The sequence below is a fragment of the Suricata suricatta genome, chromosome 2 (genome assembly GCF_006229205.1).
Source record: "Suricata suricatta isolate VVHF042 chromosome 2, meerkat_22Aug2017_6uvM2_HiC, whole genome shotgun sequence".
Classification (NCBI taxonomy): domain Eukaryota; kingdom Metazoa; phylum Chordata; class Mammalia; order Carnivora; family Herpestidae; genus Suricata; species Suricata suricatta.
The window spans coordinates 94,447,424-94,467,185 of record NC_043701.1 but is presented as its reverse complement, the minus strand read 5'-3'; the positions used below and the strand labels follow the sequence as shown (position 1 = coordinate 94,467,185).

Genomic DNA, 19,762 nt, shown 5'->3' with positions numbered 1-19,762 from the left:
AAATAAAATCATTTAAAATATAAAAAATTTAAAAAACTGGAAAGCAATCAAGATAATACATGGTCGAAGGAAACATTATCATTAGTGAAGCTATTCACTTTTCTAAAAAGCAAGGGAATGATTAACACAAACTTCTGGAGAGTCATTTGTTGGTGGGGAGAGATGAAGGGGTATATAATGAAGGAACTACTCATGGGGACCTCTCAGCTTATAGGACATCTCAATGTTATCACTTAGCTATTGGATGTGCATATGTATATTTTCATTATCCTTTGGCTTTTCATGTTTCACATGTTCTTCAGAATATGTATTTCATTGAAAACTTGTTTGAAGGTGAACTCCTAGTTTAAATGGTCATCATCTTGAAAATCCCATGAAGCCTAAGTAATTCCATCACTGACTTATGAACATTTCAGAATATGATGTGGCAGTAAACATTTATTTTTGTAACTCTTGACTATGAAGCCTCTTGAAGATAAATTATGAAGACCTCTGTAAACATCTCCATGTTTCAGTAACTCAGCTTCTGCTCATCTCAGGAGTCCCTGACTCAGGATATCCTTGAGTTTCTCCTCTATTTTTCTTCTTTATTTCTACTGTTTGTCTCAAAGAGACTATGTTTTAGTGAACTAGGTGGTCAAGTTAGTGTCTCAGGTCATGGTTGCCATGGCAGTAGTTAATGTGTTTTGGACTGAGGACAAATTCATGGTCAGTGCTCCAAACCATCCACCCCCTCTTCCTCTCAGGGGACCATGAAGGTAGCCCCACTCCCACTCCCTTGGATTCTTGAGAAGTTACTAGAAGCAAAAGAAGGAGAGCACAACTGAAAGTCCACAGACTTGTCCTCGTTTAAGAATTACTCATGACTTAGTTTGAGAAGCCATCCACATTATCTGGCTTTCAATGTCCTTATCAGTTAAAAAAAAAAAAGTATACTATGCTTAAATGGTCACTTTCAATGTCTCTAGGATTTTGAAATCCTTTTCTGAAGTTTTAGCCATTCTCATTTGGCTTCTGAGTAGGTTTTGCAGGACTTAAAGTCATTGAAGTGAAACTCTTGAGGCATCATTGAAACCATTGGGATCCAAGAGTGTTCAGGCATGTCGCTTAACATAAAGTGTTAAAGCCACAGTTATGTTTTGACTAAATCCTTCCTTGTGTGTTCTATCCCATTTGAAAATGTAAAACCATTTCGTTATTGCTGTCCCCTTCTGGGAAAGGCAGGCTTTATAAAAGAATAAGACTTACTGTTCTATTGCTGTGTGACTAATCCTTACACTATTTGCTGTTTGAGTAAATCTTTTTTGTTCCAGATAAGGATAACTAAAGGACAGTATACATTGTAGCCTTGCATTTGTAGCCATGCATACTTCACACATGCCCCCCAGGATGTATTCAGACCCAAAGATTCAATTTATACCCCGTTGGTGAAAGACGTAGCAAGATCTTTGGACTTATTCTCTTGGGAGAAGGAAGCTTTTGGAACGATATTGGGAGATGTTTATAAGAAAAGAGGAGCTTTAAAAAAATAATAATATTCCCAAACTGAAATCAGTGATTTACCTTAAAATGTAACCAAAAGACTTGTTAGTATATTTGTTCCCTAATTAACACCACGTTATTGAGATAGGCTTGTCAAATTTCCATTAAGACATTCTTTCCTTGAGAAAGACCCAGAATTTGGGGATGCATAAAACCAGCTGACAGTCATCAACTACAAGTGTACAAGTCTCTGGAATCCTAAATTATAGAACAACGTGGAGGTTATATAATGTATATATAATGTTATATAATGTATATATAATATTATATAATGTATCAGCACCAATTTCCATTTTATCCCCGACTTGCTTTCTCAAAGTACAATTTGGCTTAGGTAAGCATTCTGTGATTTGTAATCAGAATCAAATAAGTTTGGAATAAAAGCCAAATCTAATTATTGAGACACAGAAAATAAATAATATGTTACCCAACTTTTCCCCATGTCATCCCAGCACAGGCTGCATTTCCCAGCCAATGAGCAATGATATGTACCTCCTGTCGCCCTGTTAGTAATTGCTGTTTCCACAATGCAGGAAGGACCACAGCGACGGGGAATACTTTGTACCTTTAAAATGTCCTTGCCCATAGCATGCAAGAAAGAAAAAGACCCACTTTTTCATACACGTGATATGCAATAGAATCAATTAAGGTAAAACAGTAGCAGGACATAGAAGAAATTTAGGATAGGAAAATGAAGAGCAATAGGATCAGATCTTAAGTTCAGACTAGTGACTAGTGTCTCTTAAGACACTAGAAAAGAAGACTTCACATTTTTTCCCTTTGGGGAAATTTTGACATAAAATTTTATTTTAATGAAAGCATCAGAAGTCATATGTGTTGTATATGACTTCGTGTAAAACATTTTAAATATATTTTCAAATGTATACCTCAGGGGTCAAAGTTGCCTTATTTTTAAGTCCTTTTGAAGTCATCTACACCATGCAGTGCAGTTTCATTGAATTTAGCTTGAGCACCAAAATCTCCATATGGATTCAGTGCTAATTTCAATCTGGAGCCTGATTCGATTCAATGCTAATCTAAAAAAAAAGGTGGGTGGGAGGGGAGGGCATTTTACCAAAGATGGAATAATTACTCCTGAAGGTTAGCCTTATAATTGGATGCATTGAATGGCCCTGTAAATTGACCTTTTAAAAGATCATTTTCAAAAACAATAAAGGATGTACTCAGGTTAATGAGAGCATAGATGATGTAGGTACAAGTCCAGCTGATACTCCATCTTCTCGCACCACTACAGATTAAGAAGTGTCCAGAATAAGGAAATACTATAATTCATAAATACCTATGGCTCAGAGTTCCTCCCCTAGAGCCCATGTACCACCACAAGATTCAGAAACAAAGGAAAGGATAATGCCTGGCACGGAGGGGCTGCAGGAATTCTTCAGCACTGTGATCATTTCTGTCTTTAGGGAGAATGAAATACCAGTTGATAAATATTTTGAATACCATTTTTAAATCCATAGATGAAATAAAAAGGATGATGATGATAATGATTTTTTTTGGTATTTAAAATATCCAGTGAGAGCATCAAGTATGAGTTTAAATGTTCTGAATCTTAAACAGCTTAGAACAAGCACGATAGTTTTTTTTAATGATTTTTATTTATTTTTCACAGAGAAAGAGAGACACAGCATGAGCAGGGGAGGGTCAAAGAGATTGGGAGACACAGAATCCGAAGACAGGCTCCAGGCTCTGAGCTAGCTGTCCGCACAGAGCCTGATTCAGCACTCGAACCCATGAACGGTGAGATCATGATCTGAGCCAAAGCCAGATGCTTAAACAACTGAGCCATCCAGGCGCCCCAAGCGTGATAGTTTTAAAAAGGTGTAGATGATCCATAAGTGGCCCCACTGATTACTAATATTCCAAAGTTGAAGATGCCTAAGATAGCTTGGAGTGAGATTGATTTATAAATGTAAGGGTAAAATATTGATATTTTAAAAATTAATATGTCTCTAATCCCTTATCCCAAATCTTTGAGATGAGTAGTATTTTGAAATTCAGACTTTAGAAAGTGTATATACTTTTTATTATTTTAACACCCTAAATCCAATAATCAAAGTTGAAGGAAATATATTGATGAATATTCCTATCAAATGAGTTGTAAAAATCTTAGTTCTCATATCCTTGGGGAATTTGGATAGACAGATAAGTTGCTGTGGAGTCATGTGCTATATCATTAATATATTTTTTAAAATGTTCACTTATTTATTTTATTTTGAGAGAAAGAGAACACAAGTAGGAGAGGGGCATAGAGAGAGAGGGAGGGGGGGAGAGAGAGAGAAGGAGGGAAAGAGAGAGAGAGAGAGAGAGAGAGACAGAGACAGAGAGAATCCCAAGCAGGCTCCGTGCCATCAGTGTGGAGTCCAACATAGGGCTTGATCCCAAAAACCATGAGATTATGACCTCAGCTAAAATCAAAAGTCAGACGCTTAACCAGCTGAGCCACCCAGGTGCCCCAATTGATGTTTTAAAGTATGTATATTTAGGTGTATGAACTAATTAAACATAATATACATTTGAGTATGTCATTTGGATTTCTAATAATTTTTATATTTCTATTGGCCATCAATATTTGGTAGGTTTTTTTCATCAGGAAATTAGGATGTCGCCTTACATTCTTAGATTGAAGAACCTTCTATGTGCACACAGTGTTAGAGAGTGGGGCAATAGACACGCATAAAGAGTGGTGATATGTCAATAAGTTACTGAGGCAGAGAGCCAGGGCAGTGCCATGTGATAGGACCATAAGAACAGAGTCCCTGTCTACATTGGTGCATGTGTCTCTAGCATCTTACATGTTTTCATTCACACAGCGGGAACACAAATGTTCAATGGTTTCATTTAAATACAAGAGACATATGCAAAATACTGGGAGGACTCCAGAAATAAGAATTACTCATTCTACTACGGAGGAGGCAATACTTGAACTGCATCTTAAAACACTGAATAGGAGCCCACTTCAGAAAAATAAGAAATGACATTCTAGGAGGGGGAATAGCATGTACAAAGGCAGGATATTTATGATCAGCTGTACTTGCTAAGACACAGTGAGTGTGCCTGGAATACTTGGGAACACAAGACAGGAGGCCTACAAGTATAAGAAAAGTTAGCGAGACAGAGAGGAATTTTTTTTTCTAAATCCTCAGACCTTAGTCATCTTAGAGGTGAATGTATGTACCCTTTTACCAATCTCTCACTATTTCCCACACCCCCTAGCCCCTGGGAGCCACTTTTCTCCTCTGTTCATGTGAGTTTAACAGGTTTTTTTGCTTTGTGTTTTAGATAGACGTATAAGTGATACTGTATAGCATTTGCCTTTGTCAGGCTACTTTCACTTAGGATAATGCCCTAAAGATCCCTCCCTGTGGCAGTTCTATTTTTAATTCTTTGTGTAACATTGATTTTCCATAGAGGCTGCACCAATTTACATTCCTACCAACAACGCACAAGGGTTCTGTTTGCTCTACATACTCCATCCAGTGTTTGCTCTCTTGTCTTTTTGATGACAGCCATTCTAGTAGGTGCGAGGTGATATCATACTGCAGTTTGGATTTTCATTCTCTGAAAGTGATGTTGCCTGTCTTTTCATGAATCTATTGGTCATTTGCATGTCTTTGGGAAAATGTCTTTTCAGTTTTTCTGCCCATTTTTTTAACCAAAAATTTTTTCTTTGTTTGCTATTGAGTTATATGAATTATTTATGTTTTGCATATTAACCCTTATCAGCCACATGACTTGGAAATAGTTTCTTCTCTTTGGTACATCGACTTCTCATTTTATTGGTTGTTCCTTTGGTGTACGAAAGCTTTTTAGTTTGATGCAGACCCACTTAGTTATTTTTGCTTTTGTTGCCTTTGCTTTTGGTGACAAATTCAAAAAATAATTGCCAAGATCAGTTTCTCTATGTTTTCTTCTAGGAGTTTTATGGTTTCCAGTTTTACATTCAAGTCTTTAATCTACTTTGATTTGATTTTTGGGTATGGTATAGGGTCCAATTTCATTCTTTTGCATGTGGCTGTCCAGTTTTCCCAACACCATTGATTGAAAAGACTGTTTCCTCTTTGCATATTTTTGGCTCCCTTCTGGTTATAAACTTTATCCTTTAAGATCTCTACATTTATAGATTGGGGGGGTAATGACTTAACATTCAACACGTTTTTGCCATCATCCATATATTTCAAAGAAAGAATTAATGGTATTGTAAATAAACCCAGTACAGTTTCATGTTATTTTTAATCAATTGAAATTCTCATGGACTATAAGGACAATTTCTCCAAATAACTCTCCAACTACTTTTGGCATGATATTATATCCTTTTTTAGTCTCAGTCTCTCTCTTTCTCTCCCTCTCTCTCTCTCTCTCAGTCTGTCTCTCATACACACACACACACACACACACACACACACACACACACACACACATACACACACACACATAGATCTATATATGCATGCTTTGGCAAGCAGTCCCTAATTGCTTTTGTCACATATGTTAACTCAGTTCCTAATTGCCTAAAAGGTTTCAATGATGGAAAAACACATTTTAAGGGGAAGCATTATGGATAGGCAGACTGTTTATAGTTCCTAGTTTGTGCTTGCCAGAAACAAAAGTAAATCACACACACACACACACACACCCCAAACAATTTATTGTGGTACATTTGAATACTGAAACTGTTATGTAAATGAAAATAGCAAAATTACAATTTGGCTGAGTTCTAGCAATTTAAATATGTTGTTACTTAAATGCATGTATTCCATAATTTACCCCCAAATAATTTAGGGCTGTCTTCATAGATGCTTTTTCTGAATGCTATATAATGTGAACACTAAACAGGTTATTACTAGGAAGCCATGTGGACATGAAACACTACATTTGGTCATTGTCAATAGCAACTATAAGCTGTTACTGTGCTCTCTGCAGTGCCAAACTCTGTTATTGGTGGTAATTTCATTTTGGGATTAGAAATCAAAATAATTACTGAAGCTAAATTTTGGGGAATCAGAACACCAAAAATCTAGAAAAATCATACCACAGCAAAAGGGAAAATTCTATTTTTGCTTTTCTTAATGCACGTTCACTGGAGAAGGGAATTTGTTAAAAGGCCTGATAACAAAAAACTCATTGTTTTTGTGAAAAAAAAATGTGCTTTCATGATATTTGCTTTTTTTCCACTAATACAAAGATAATATTATAGAAAATAAGCTTGGGAGTAATTTGTGAATTATTACAAGGAATGAAACAGTAGTCCTTTATGTTATTTCATTTAAAAATTTAATTGAAGAGATTTTATCAGCAATAATGGAGTTTTTGATAACCAGAGAGAGAAAAAGAGAGAATGAGAAGGTTTTTGTTTCACATTAAGAGAAAATACAAGATATAGTCCTATCTAGTATTTTTTTAAATGAGGCAGATTCAGTATAGAAATTGTAAGAGAGAATAAGGTGGGTAGACTAGTATAAAAACTATGAATAATTGTATCAAATAGATCCTTATGGCAGTAAGGAAACTTTGACTTAAGGTATTTAGCATCCAACTTTATGTATTCACAATATATAATATATTTTTAGAATACACTTGCCATGAAAAATCTCTTATAACTTACATAGGACATTCATAAAATAGCAATTAGCTGATAACCAGAAAATAGCTCTGTGGTGGTGGTCTCCAATATTATATCTATAAAAGATGTGTGTCTAAGAAAATCCTACTGCCTATCACAGCTGTAGAGCAAACTCCTAGGTATCCATAGTGTCTTTCTCTCTCTCTTTCTCTCTCTCTGGTTATCAAAAACTCCATTATTGCTGATAAAATCTCTTCAATCTCTCTCTCTCTCTCTCTCTCTCTTTCTCTCTTTTAATGTAACTCATCTGCTGATAGTTTATATGGGAGAAACACTCTCACTTATTTCCCACTGAGACACTTGCCAGATCACCTTCCAGAGCTCAGTTCCAAAAGATTACAATGTAGGATTGCTGAGGGTTTCCATGGTAACTTTTGTATGTTTCCATGTGACTATGTCATGGCCACAGGCCCTCAATTACATCAGCTGATTCAGAAGACCCAGAGCTTCCAGGGAGTTCTACTTCCTTGGAACAGAAGTACTAGATAAAGGTATGCAAAAGACAAGTGCTAGAACAAACATTTTTTATAAAGACAGTACCTATTCATTTATAGATAACTATTTGTTGTGGACCATGAAGAACCCTTGTAGACAGATGCTGTATCAGGTTCTTATCCAGCAAGTGGTCAGCAGCAAACAGTTTGGTGCCTATAATATTCAAAGCAGATGTATCTCTCTTGTAGCCAGCACAGGGCTGCCACACAGTTATTCCCTGAGGGGCTTTATTTCAACTTTAGAAGCATGATGGGTAGAGCAAAGTAACTCCAAGACTCATAAAAATATTAGAGATCATTTTAGACCATTACTTGGTCATTATTTGCCTAAACATGATAGTAAAACTTCTGAAAATATGTTGTATGGAAATATAAGCATCAGTATATAACATGTGTACATAAGAGCAGAGGAGTTTATTGTAATTTTATAGTGGGAGGGAAAAAAACAAAGTACCTTGAATATCTATCAATACAAAAATAGTTGAAAAAATATGGTATATCAAAATATGGAATATCATGTCCTTATAAGAAATAATAAACTATACCTGTATTTGTTGAATTAGGGCACTATATATTATATATTACTAAGAAAGAAAAACACACTGAGAATATATTGGGATAACCATGGAAAAAGATATAGATGATTGGTGTGAGGCAACTAATATTTATTTCTTCATGGAATGGTGAGAATAGGAATCCAGGTAATTAGAGTAATAAAAAATAAGAGCACAATGGTAAAACATACATGGTACAATATTAAGCTCAAATATAGAAAATAATGTCATTTATCATTGCTATAAATATGTTTTTAAAAAGTCTACATGTAGATAAAGAATTAAAAGTAACAGACATATAAAAATATTGATTTGAATTAGTGACATTTGAGGCATATTTTTGCTTAAATTTCCCTTGTTATGTTAATACAATATTTAAAGAAAATATTCTGACCCCTGGGTTCTAGTGCTGCAGTCTGGGAATTCATATATTTTAAGCTCCTTGATTTGGGAAGCAGTTTCTAATATGTAGGAACCAAGTATTGAAAGCATTAGAATCCTTATAGATAGTGAACCAAGAGGTTTCTTGGCCTTGAAGACATGGCCTTGCTTAAAATGTACCCAGGTAGATAGGGTTCATATAAATAATCAATATTTCCATATTTCCTTCTTATGGTTATTCTAAGCCCAGAGCCTTAGTTTTAGATTTGTTGTCAGCAAACCTTGTATTGAGTTTAGCAGAATTATATGAATTCAGTAGAGGGTCAAAAAGAGATTGGCTCACTAAACACATTGATAATTTTACTTGAATTGTATATTGAGGACTGTGATAGGAAAACCATGAAGGGGGAGAAAACCTACTCCTCTCTTCCCACTTCTTGTGATCCTTTTTAGAGCTTTGCTTATTCCCCTGAAAGGCTAATATAGTAAGAGTTGCTCCTTTTTTCTTTTCATACAACCCAGTTCCCCAAAACACTATGGACCTATTACACCAAAAAGTTAATGACTGACAACCTTATTTCTTTCTTCTCCCTAGATTTCAAGAATTTATAACTCAACAGTCTTTTCTGAGTGCCTAATTTATTGCCCTCTTATTGGCTGGTGGTGGAATAGTTTTAAGAGCCACATTCTAAGCTTCTGTACTTCAATCAATAACTTCAAAGGCGAGTGACTCCCTGCTGTGGGAGAGGTTGTTCCTTTTGAGTGCAAAGTTAGCTTAGAAATTCCCAACACTTGAAGCAGTAAAACTTTACCTACCATTTTTATATATGGTAGAAAAAAAGAGGCATCTGAGAATATTAAGAGGAATATAGGACTGAGTGATAGATCAAAAAACCCTTCCTTGGAAATTCTTTTGGAATACTTTTATTGCTTTTGCAAAATTCCAAGTGCTAGAAACCTTCAAGTACTGTTACCCATAGTCCGATGCTGTTTTGCTTTTTGTTTTTGTCGCTGTTGTTCAGTTGGCTATGCCTTGGTTTACTTATGCCGTCAAAATTCGGGTGTCCAGAATGGGCAGCCACGGCACACATCCCACCTAGCAAAATGTTGCCTCAGACTGTTTAGTTCTCAGTGAGTTCCTCACTACAGATACATAGACTAAAACAACAAAACTTAACTTTGGAGTATCAAGGAGCAGTGAAGAAGCTGGGAGCTACAGGGCTTCCTGGGAGAACCATTCACTCCTCTGCCACAGAATAAAAATTATCAATTTGTATGCTCCAATTTCAACACTCTTAACTAATTAAATATATAAACAAATAGACAAATTCACCCTTAGGTTTACAGAATATCCTTTCAGTCAGGACTCTGGTTGCAATTGAAAGTTAACTCAAAATAAGAGAAATAGGAAAATGTACTGGTTTTTACAACAAAACTGCAGAAATTGCTGGTGAGACTAACTCCAAAGTCAGTAGAAACCAGGGTCTAATATCCAAAAGGATTCTCTCTGCAGCCTTGCTTCTTTATATGTATTGTTTTTGCTCTCTTCAACCTTTCCCACCCAGTTGAAACAGCCACCAACAACTTCAGATTCACATATTCTCCATAGAGAAAGACTGAACTCACTCTGCATGTTCCCAGATTTTAAAATACCATGGAAAAGTCAGATTAACCTAACTTCAGACAGACGTCTATGCCTGGATCGGTCAGCTGTGGCCATACCCAGTGTGGGACAACACACACTTGAACCATATTGTCAGAAAGGACGTTTCTCAGAAGAAGGAAGGTCAAAAAGCTATATGTCCACTATAGGTTATGATGTTCTATACATGGATAGTGTCCTATACATTAAAAAGTACTTTTTAAAAAGTAAGTTATAAAAAAACTAGCAGACAAAGAATTGAAAATGGGAAATTCTGGATGGATGGATGGATGGTGTCTATGTGTGTGTGGATGTGTGTGTGTGTGTGTGTGTGTGTGTGTGTGTGTGTCTGTGAGAAAGAGAAGAGGAGTGGAAGGGAAGGGAAAGAAAAAAAAATAGGTAAGAAAGGAGAGACAAATTCACCAATGGCCTTGGAGAAAGCTCATATTCAGCACAGCCTAGCATTATAAATATTTAGAAATCATATGTATGAGTTTTACTCACTGAGAAACAAGACTGTTAAGCAGAATAAAGTTCAAGCAAATTCCTCTAGTTAGTGAAATAAATTCCATTATGAGGTAATGATATATAAGAAATGCAGCCTTCAGTTTCTCTCTTGTGGAAATAAAGCACAGTTAAAAATTAACATATTTTAACATGAAAGCATTCATGTTTGTTTGCTTTTGCTTTTGACTTTCTCAAGAGCTATAAGTAAAAGTGACAGGTGATGGCTTAGAGGGCCTTGCGGACTATAATTTTGGAATTATTTAGATTTGTGGAAGAAATGGATTCCGAATCTCGCTATCTTGATTTAAAAAATTATACCTTTCTGATTCTGCTGCTGCTCCTCCACACCCCTCTGAAAGCACGAAGGAGTTAAAATATAGTTTACTGCCATTTAATTATTGTATAACTGTCCTCAGTGTGCAAAACACTGTACCAGGTACTGTGGATAGTTCCTGCACTGGAGATTTATGAACTACGTGAGTAAAGGAACAAACACAATATTTTCCTCGATTTCCATTCCTATTGTCAAGTCTAGATGTAGAGATTTGATATCTATGAGCAGCTGATATCAGTAAAGTGATGGTAGTACATGAGATATCAAAGGAGATTTTGTAGAGTGGGAAGAGGAGAGCATAAACAGAAATCTGAAGACTTAATCCATCTAAGGCACTCTCTTCCCCTAAGAAAGGGAAGCCATAGGGACACCAGGATGGTTCAGTCAGTTGAGCATCCAACTTTGGCTCAGGTCACAATCTCAGTTTATGGGTTCGAGTCCCCCCCTTGGGCTCTGTGCTGACAGCTGGAAGCCTGGAGCTTGCTTCAGATTCTGTCTCCTCTCTCTGCCCCTCCCCCACTCAAGCTCTATTTTTCTCTCACATTATGTGTGTCTCTCAAATATAAATAAAAACATTAAGATATTTTTTTTAAAAAAAGGAGGGGAAGCCATAGAGGTGGAAAGGACTCCACAAGAGAGAGAAGTCAGAAAATACAGTGAGGGAAGTTTCTTATAGCCAAGAGCAGTACCTTATGTACAGTGCTATAGAGAAGATTACTAGGGACAAATCTGTGTCTGCTAGATTTATCAATCCAGAAGTAAGCGGTGTCTCAGAAGGGAAGGCCAGTGACAGTGGAAGAATAAAGGTAGGTGGGATGGCTGTTTGATTTCTGAGGATTGAACAAACTGAAGCAGTGAATATCAACTGTGCTGTCTCCAGTCTTGGTTATGAATAGAAAAGAAATATGAAAGCAGACACAAGACCGGAATGTGAGCATGAGGGGTGGTGCATCTTAAAGCATGGGAGGAGATATGGAAGAATACAGAAGATAGTGACATTGCAGATGACCCCGAGGAGGTGGGAAGGATGGCCCAGAGAGGACAGGGGAGAGAACCTAGACTAGACATGGAGAAGGGAGACTTCTTTTCCAGGGGAGGAAGAAAAGAAACTGGGAATGAGGGCAGATGTATAAATGTGTGAGTATTTGACAGGAAGTTAAGTAATTTCATACCTAGTCTCCTCAGATTTTAGGGAAGAAAAAATAAAGTCACCTGATTCGCTAATGAGAGAGGAGAACTGAGTATCAAATTGGAGTTACCTACATTTCATACTGTTATGGACAATTACAGAAGAATCTATTTAACTGGCTCCCTGCATGTCTGTCTATAGATCCATGAACTGCCCTGAATACTAAGCTGACACTGTTTGGGAATAAAGGATCAGAAGTCTTAGTTATGATTAAGTGATACCCATACCCTATAAACACTAGGTTTTAAATGGAAGGAACTGGATAATAGTAATGAAGGAAAGAAGGGAAAAGAAACTGGAGGCTTTGTTAATGTTGCTATATGTAATGTTGTAATGTAACCTATAGGACAGGAAATAAATAGTAGTCATTAAAATAAAAAATAATAGAAATAACCCTTGATGTTCATAATGACATCAAGATGGACAATGTTGCTATTATTAGAATGGTTGAAATTCAGCAAAGGTGAAATAGTTGAAGTCCAGGCTGTTAAGAAGACTTGAGGCTAAGGTTTCAGATGGGTCAAGCACATGAATATTGAGGTTACCTAAGACAACCTACAAAAGAATGTGGAGAATAAATGTAGGTCAGATGTCAAAGTCCTCAAGGATGAGGGAGAGCGTAAGATACTGGTAGATGGCAGAGATGAGGAAGAGCAGAGAGGGAGAAAAGGGTATTGCTTAGGAGGCTGCTTTCTCAAAGAAGAAGGGTTTTTGCACAAAGGTAAATAGTATTGAGCTAGAAGTGGTATCAAAAAGGAATGGGGGGTAGAAGACTGATGATATGTCTGGGCTCTGTAGGAAATGCATAGGCTCTGAGAGAGGCCCTAAGGGAAGGATGGACCAGGTTTCAACATGGCAAGTAAATGGAAAGGGTAAAGAGATTGAGAATAAAGTCATTTGTTTCATTATTTTGGTTTCTTTTTGCCAGTTTTTGTAGTGGTATGAGGCTACCAGGGACATAAAGGGTTGGGAGAGAAATTAGCATACACATACAGGCCACTTTTTTTTTTATTTTTTGTGGTGGGGAAGGACTTTCTCCACTGACATTTTGCCTAATATCTCTACCAATTATAATCTTGTCTTACCTAACATAATATTTTATTGGAGCTTCTTTTATCAATCAAACATGACTGGAGCTCAGGCAAGCATTGTCAATTATGAAGTAACACATATAAACTATGAAAAGGCAAATAGAAGTAACATTTTGTGGAATTGTCACACTACCCCATGCTGTGTGTCTCAGGACTTTTCTTAGAAGATAAAATAAAAATGTTTGCTGTTAAACTACTTTTACTTGATTTGAATTTTATGGTATTGCAGCCAAATGCTGTTCTGATTGATATCATGGATATCTTTGATTTCATATAGTTTAAGGATAGTTTTAATTTAAAAAATCAGATTTTAGGTGCATCTGTACAGCTTTTCACCAAGATTTCAACACACAACTTTGTTTCTTTTGTGACATCTATGGAGAATTATAGCCCTCTTCCTTTTGTGGAAAAAATGCCTTGACTTTTTTCTCCAATAGTTTTCACTTGTTTATTTGAGACAAAAGTTAAACTCTTCTATTAGAAAATTTTTATAGCAAAGTTAAAATTAAAAATCAACTGCAAAGTCATATTCCAATTTAAGCTCTGGGAAGCTCATAGAAAAGGAAAAAAAAGCATTAGAAAGGAGAAATATTTTTAAAGGAAAGAAATTCCTCTGAGTATCGTATCCCTGATGATGAAACTTACTTTTTTGATGTTGAATTTGCTCTTTAAATATCAATGTCGGTTTTACAAAATCTTCACATAACATTTGTACAGTTTTTAATATTTTCAAACATATTAAACAAGCAATTTTTTAACTCTCTTGATATTCTTATGGAGTAGGTAAACATTTTTCTCTGATTTTCAAAAGGTCTGTCTGGAGAGGTCATACTGATTCCTTGGAGGAGTTCAAGTGATCACTAAGAGTCAGGCCAGGAGCCTTAGGTCTCAGTCATCAATTGTTGTATAACAACCACTTTGAAACTTAGCTCTTAAAACAGCAATCTTTTCATTACTTCTCATGATTTGGGGAACTGCAGGCATAAATCTCTGCACACGATGTCTACTAGGGCTAGAACACCCAAGATGGCTTCGTGGCACACAAGTCTGATGATGCATCTACTTGAAGAGTTCAAATGCTTGTGGCCTGAGTGGAGCAGTTCAGCTGGAGTCATACTCCTAAGGCCTCAGTTTCTGGTGTAAGCTGAGCTAACGTCCATGTAGTCTACCAGGGTAGCTGGACTTCTTAAATGATGGCTTAACATCCACAAAACACAAGACAGAAGCTTCTAGGTCTCTTTAAGGATTAGATCTGAAACCAGCAATATATCACTTGTAACACATTCTTCTAGTTTTTGCAAGCCATAGACCCAACCCACATGTAAGGGATGAGGGCTATACAAGGTATGAGTATGAGAAGATGTATTTTATTAGGCACGAATGCTGGCGTTGCCAAGTGAAAAACAAGACCCACCATAAACTCTGAATTTCAGTTACACAATGAAAGTTGTGTTAGCAGAAGCATGTCCCATGGAATATGCAGGACATGCTTGTACTGAAACATTATTCCTCATTAATCCTCAATTTCAAATTTAACTGATAATCCTGCATTTTTATTGGCCAACTCTCATAATCCTAGAATCTACTAATGTGACAAACTACCAATGAATAGACTGATAATACTCTTTTGACTCTGTAACAACATATCAGTAACATATAGTTTAATGAAGATATTCATCAGCACTATATCTCCCAGTTCATGCAGTGTACACTTATGTTCTTAGCTACCTCATTGAGTTCAGTAAAACTGATCTCAGTAGTCATATGAATTAATCAGTGAAATGGGATTGAGCTACTGGGAAGAAAGGCTTTGCATTCATAAAAATACAGTCTTCATATCTAGATTCTTCTGAAAAGCTTCCTTATGTACAAGTCATTTTTCTGGCAGCTTTGTTTAGGGATTAGGTAGTATTGCAAAACAATAGTTATTATTGCTCTTCCATTTAAAATGAATAACTTATGTAGGAAAGTAGTAGCATCTACTGCATGAGGCTTGTTAGAATCCTTTTAATACATTTATATAAACAGTTAAGTGCCATTGTTGCTATTATTCAGGAAGAGCTCATAATCCTGAGAGTTTATTTTTATTACAATTTTAGTAAATCCTGACTTAGAAATCCTGTTCTCACAGGTTTCCAGAAAAGAATACTCTGCCAGTAAATTGATATAACCAACACTATTTAAATCACCAGTGATCATTAGAAACCATCTCCCTCTGCCAGGAGAGTCTTCTCCGTATGATATTACAAGGTCAGGTGCCTTAAAAATAATGTAAGAGGTGGCTCAGTCGGTTAAGTGGCTGACTTCGGCTCAGGTCATGATCTTGAAGTTCGTGAGTTCGAGCCCTGCGTCGGGCTCTGTGCTGACAGCTCAGAGCCAGGAGCCTGCTTTGGACTGTGTCTCCTTCTCTCTCTGCCCTTCTCCTGCTCATGCTCTGTCTCTCGGTCTCTCAAAAATAAATAAACATTAAAAAAAAATAGTGTAAGAGATGGCATATAACTTTCTGGAGGCTGCATAAATTTCATTAGCTATCTGACAGTTTTTTAAATTTAAAATGTAATTGCTGTGTATTAGGTTAATACTTGTTTATCTAATATTTCTCAGTGATCCACCAAATTGGACCTAAATCTTAGAACTACATTTTTCAAAAGAAAGTTACAGTATTCTATGAAAATAAATAAATAAATGAAGAGGGAATTTGAGCCCGTCTAAGACCTTTCCTAGGCCAAAACTGTCCTCTCTAAATCTTCTCTTCTTCCCATATCTTTCCTTCTTCCTGTTATAAGTTGCTAATTGAGTCTTGATGATTAAGAGTAGTAAAGATTGCCAATAGGGCCTACGTACAGGGAATGAGCCACTATTCAGAATGTGCAGTAGAATTTTTCTAATAAACATGGAACCTCCCTGTTGCTCAGAAGATTTGGGAGGAAGAGCATGTTGCTGTATAGTATTTGGTCCTGCAGGAATTCTTTCTGCACTTTTCTCAACTTATTAAAGACGTGATCTCCTAAAGATAGTGATGCAACAATTTAGGTGGCAATGCCATAAAAGGTTGTAGAATGCTTGATAGGTTCTGATACAGTAGTCATATTTCACTAATGAAGAGGATTTCACTAATGTCACTCAAAAAAATTCAAGGACTTGCCCCAAATCATGGTAATACTGAGACCAGAACGCAGACTTCCTTCAATCAGTGCATTTCTCACTAAAGCGTGTTCCACTATTGTCATATTGTATCTGCACACTGAAGTCAATGACTTCTGAAAGTCCTTTCGGCTTACCATCTGCATGCTTTGTGCCTTCAAGGAAAACATCTGAGAAATATTCCCAAAACTTTTCTGTCAACAACTTTGCATTCCTTTAACGTAGTCTGTCACAAGGCTGAGGTTTGAAGCTTGTGGCTTTAATTAAAATTTTTGACCAAAGTTGAATTTAACAATATGAATATACAGTGATCTGTTTCTATAGTGGCATTTCATTGTAAACAAGTGCTAATTTTTATTTAAACTCCTATTGATCACTTAGGTTTTTCCAATGTTTTGTTATTAAATAATAAAATTAAATATTATTTCATTGATATTAACTATTAAATATTATCAAGTAAATATTTAATGAGAACTTAAATAATTTATTAAACTAAATATTTATTCATTATTAAATATTTTGTTTAACATCTGGGGAAGTCTATCTATGGACACATCTGAGAAAGGAGTTTACTCAAAGTTAATTAATAACTAATTTTAACCTGCTGAGCTTGATTTTTTAGAATATAACCAATTAATAACTAAGTTGTGATGGTGATCATTAATTGCCAATTTATTAATTTGAAGAGCGAAAGATCAATTATTTTTATTTTTCTTCCTGGATAGATGGTTAATATTTAAACTTATTTCTTGTTTGAATTACCATCTCCATTTGGTTCTAATTATTCAGCTGGCAAGCCATTTTTATATGGAAATAGAACGGTGAATTTTCATAGCTCATGAAATATGGAAAAAGGGCCATCAGTGACTATACAAAGACACATTGGTTTCAGAATTGATTTGAGATAGAAACTCATTCAGTTCTCAGCTCAAATTAATGGACTTTTATCTGACATGGCAATTAAAATCAATTTATAGAGCTTCCTGGAACACCATTTACAGCAAATATGCAGAAGTCTTCTTATTTAAAACCTGAAACACTGACAAACTCTAGTGGACTGGGTCTCATAGGCATTGAAACTGCGGGAACATGCACAGTAGTGGTAGGTCTGCTTTTCATTTTCTAGATTTTCAATGAATTAATCATGAATATGAAGCAGCTTTGTGCTTAGTTGAATCTATTGGTTAAGATAAAGCTTTGACTTAACTGGAGATTTCAGTTAACAGTTCTGTTCCTACTTCTTTAATTAAAAATTTAATTTGTCTTGATTGTAACCATATCTGCCAAATATTTTTCAAAATGAGGAATATAATAAAAAAGGACAAGTCAGCATAGATTGTTGTTACATTTTTAGAAATTTAAAGTTATTTAACCACAAAGTAGAATTTTTTGAAAAACCAGATTTCAACATTAGTTATTTCAAAGAATTAATCCAACCATTCAATATAAATGTATTTATTTTTGAAAGAAACAGCCTGGTCTCTTCATGTGCTTTTTGACTGTATGCCTTTTTCCTGACGACAGAAAAGGAAATATCATGAGGCATAATTTTGAACTGCATCCCACTTACAGCAGCATGCTCTAAAGCTGTGTTTTATTAAGAGTATTTCATAGAACATTAGCCTGAAGAGATGTTTATATGAAAAAGAAAAGTTTTTATGACTAAATGTGCTTGGGAACCTGCTCATACTGTAATCTTAGAAATTCTCAGTATACATTCATCCTGAACTTTTAACAAGTTCCCAGGTGACGCTTATGTTGCTCATACATGGACCATAATTTGAGGACCACTATCTATAGGCTGCCCTCCCAGAAAGGGACTAGACTCCTAGAAACTCCATGGAAACAGTCGCCAATTAAGTACATAAGATGAGCAATCCTGGTAGAGTGCAGAGGTGGTAGATGAGCATGAAGTCTACTACACCTGCTACCTATAGCGTCAGACCTCATTACTTCCATCCTGCTTAAGGAAAGCCTGCTTTTCTCTATTCACAAATACAGAGTGACAAAACCAAAGAGAGTTTTCATTATGTCAGGCAGCCATATCCTCAAGGCTTGGGTCCTAGTCCTCAGGGGAGTGGCAAGTTGTTTTCAAACCAAGAAATTCTGAAGTGGAAAAATAGAGCTAGAGGCCACGCTTTCTTTATTTACTTCAGGTTTTCATCAGCTCCTGGATGATATCCCATAGTCATAGTCCAAGTCTCTTGCTCAGCCTGATATCCAGTCCTGCTAAATGGTGCATTTCATGGTACCTCAACCCTGTTTTATAGAAATACTCGGCATAGGAATTTCTACCCTATGTAATCAGATTATGCATAAAGAGAATATTAAAGGACATGTCATCAAAAATTGAAGGCAAGGAGAGGTCTAAAATGTTATCCCTTCACTGTGAAATTAGATAGCTATCAAGTTAGAAGGGGAAGCTGCCAGAGCACTTGCAGGTCCAGAGCCATTGGATAATTCAGATTATAAATGTAAGATCTCATTTTTCCAAAGGCAAGTGTCACTCACATAATTTACACATTAAATACATGACTTCATTTATTATTGGCATATATTATCCAAATAGAAGATTGAATTTAATATACAATTCTGCTGGTAATGTAAGCAGATGTGTTTCACATAACCAGTATTTCCTATAGAATATGAGCTAACCAAGCGATTGAGCAATTATTTCCTGCACACCGTACAGGTAATACAGTTTTCCAAGCCTGAAGTTCTTGTTTTTGCTCTCTTTTTCCTATTTAGTGTGGTAACTACCCTTTAGCACTACTGACAGCAATATTAGCAGCTAAAATCTCAGCTCCTAATGTTGAAATGGTACAAGTTGCTCAAGAAGTAAGATACATTGTCCAATCATTGGGTTTATACTGAGAGGTTAGAGTTAATTTGACTGATTCATTGCAAATCGGACTCTCAGAATGAGTCAACATTTGCATATCCATAGAACTATATGCAAGTAAAGTAAATGTTCATTTTAGTTTCTGATGATTTAATAAACAGGGAGAGTTTTACTTTTTCCCTCCCGACTTTTATGTGTTTTATTTCTTTTTCTTTCCTTACTACAATGGCTAGAACCTCCAATATAGTGTTGAGTAGAAGTGGACTGGACACTATTGCATTTTTATTGAACCCAGGGGGGAATAATTCAGTCTTTCATCACTAAGTTCAATATTAGCTTTGGGGTTCTCTGTTAGAGGTGATTTATCATATTGAGAATGTTTTCTACTATTCTTAGTT

General features: G+C 36.0%; 1 protein-coding gene and 1 pseudogene across 1 annotated transcript in view; one reads left to right on the top strand and one right to left on the bottom strand.

Moving 5' to 3' along the window:
• Positions 1-9,706, bottom strand: part of LOC115275354 — a 64,069-nt pseudogene extending 54,363 nt beyond the window's left edge.
• The window catches only part of TMEM196 (transmembrane protein 196), a 128,000-nt gene continuing 115,829 nt past the window's right edge, over positions 7,592-19,762 (top strand). Inside the window, exon 1 of the mRNA XM_029957699.1 lies at positions 7,592-7,677. The gene's annotated coding sequence lies outside the window, so the exon portion shown is untranslated. The remainder of the gene's footprint in view (positions 7,678-19,762) is intronic.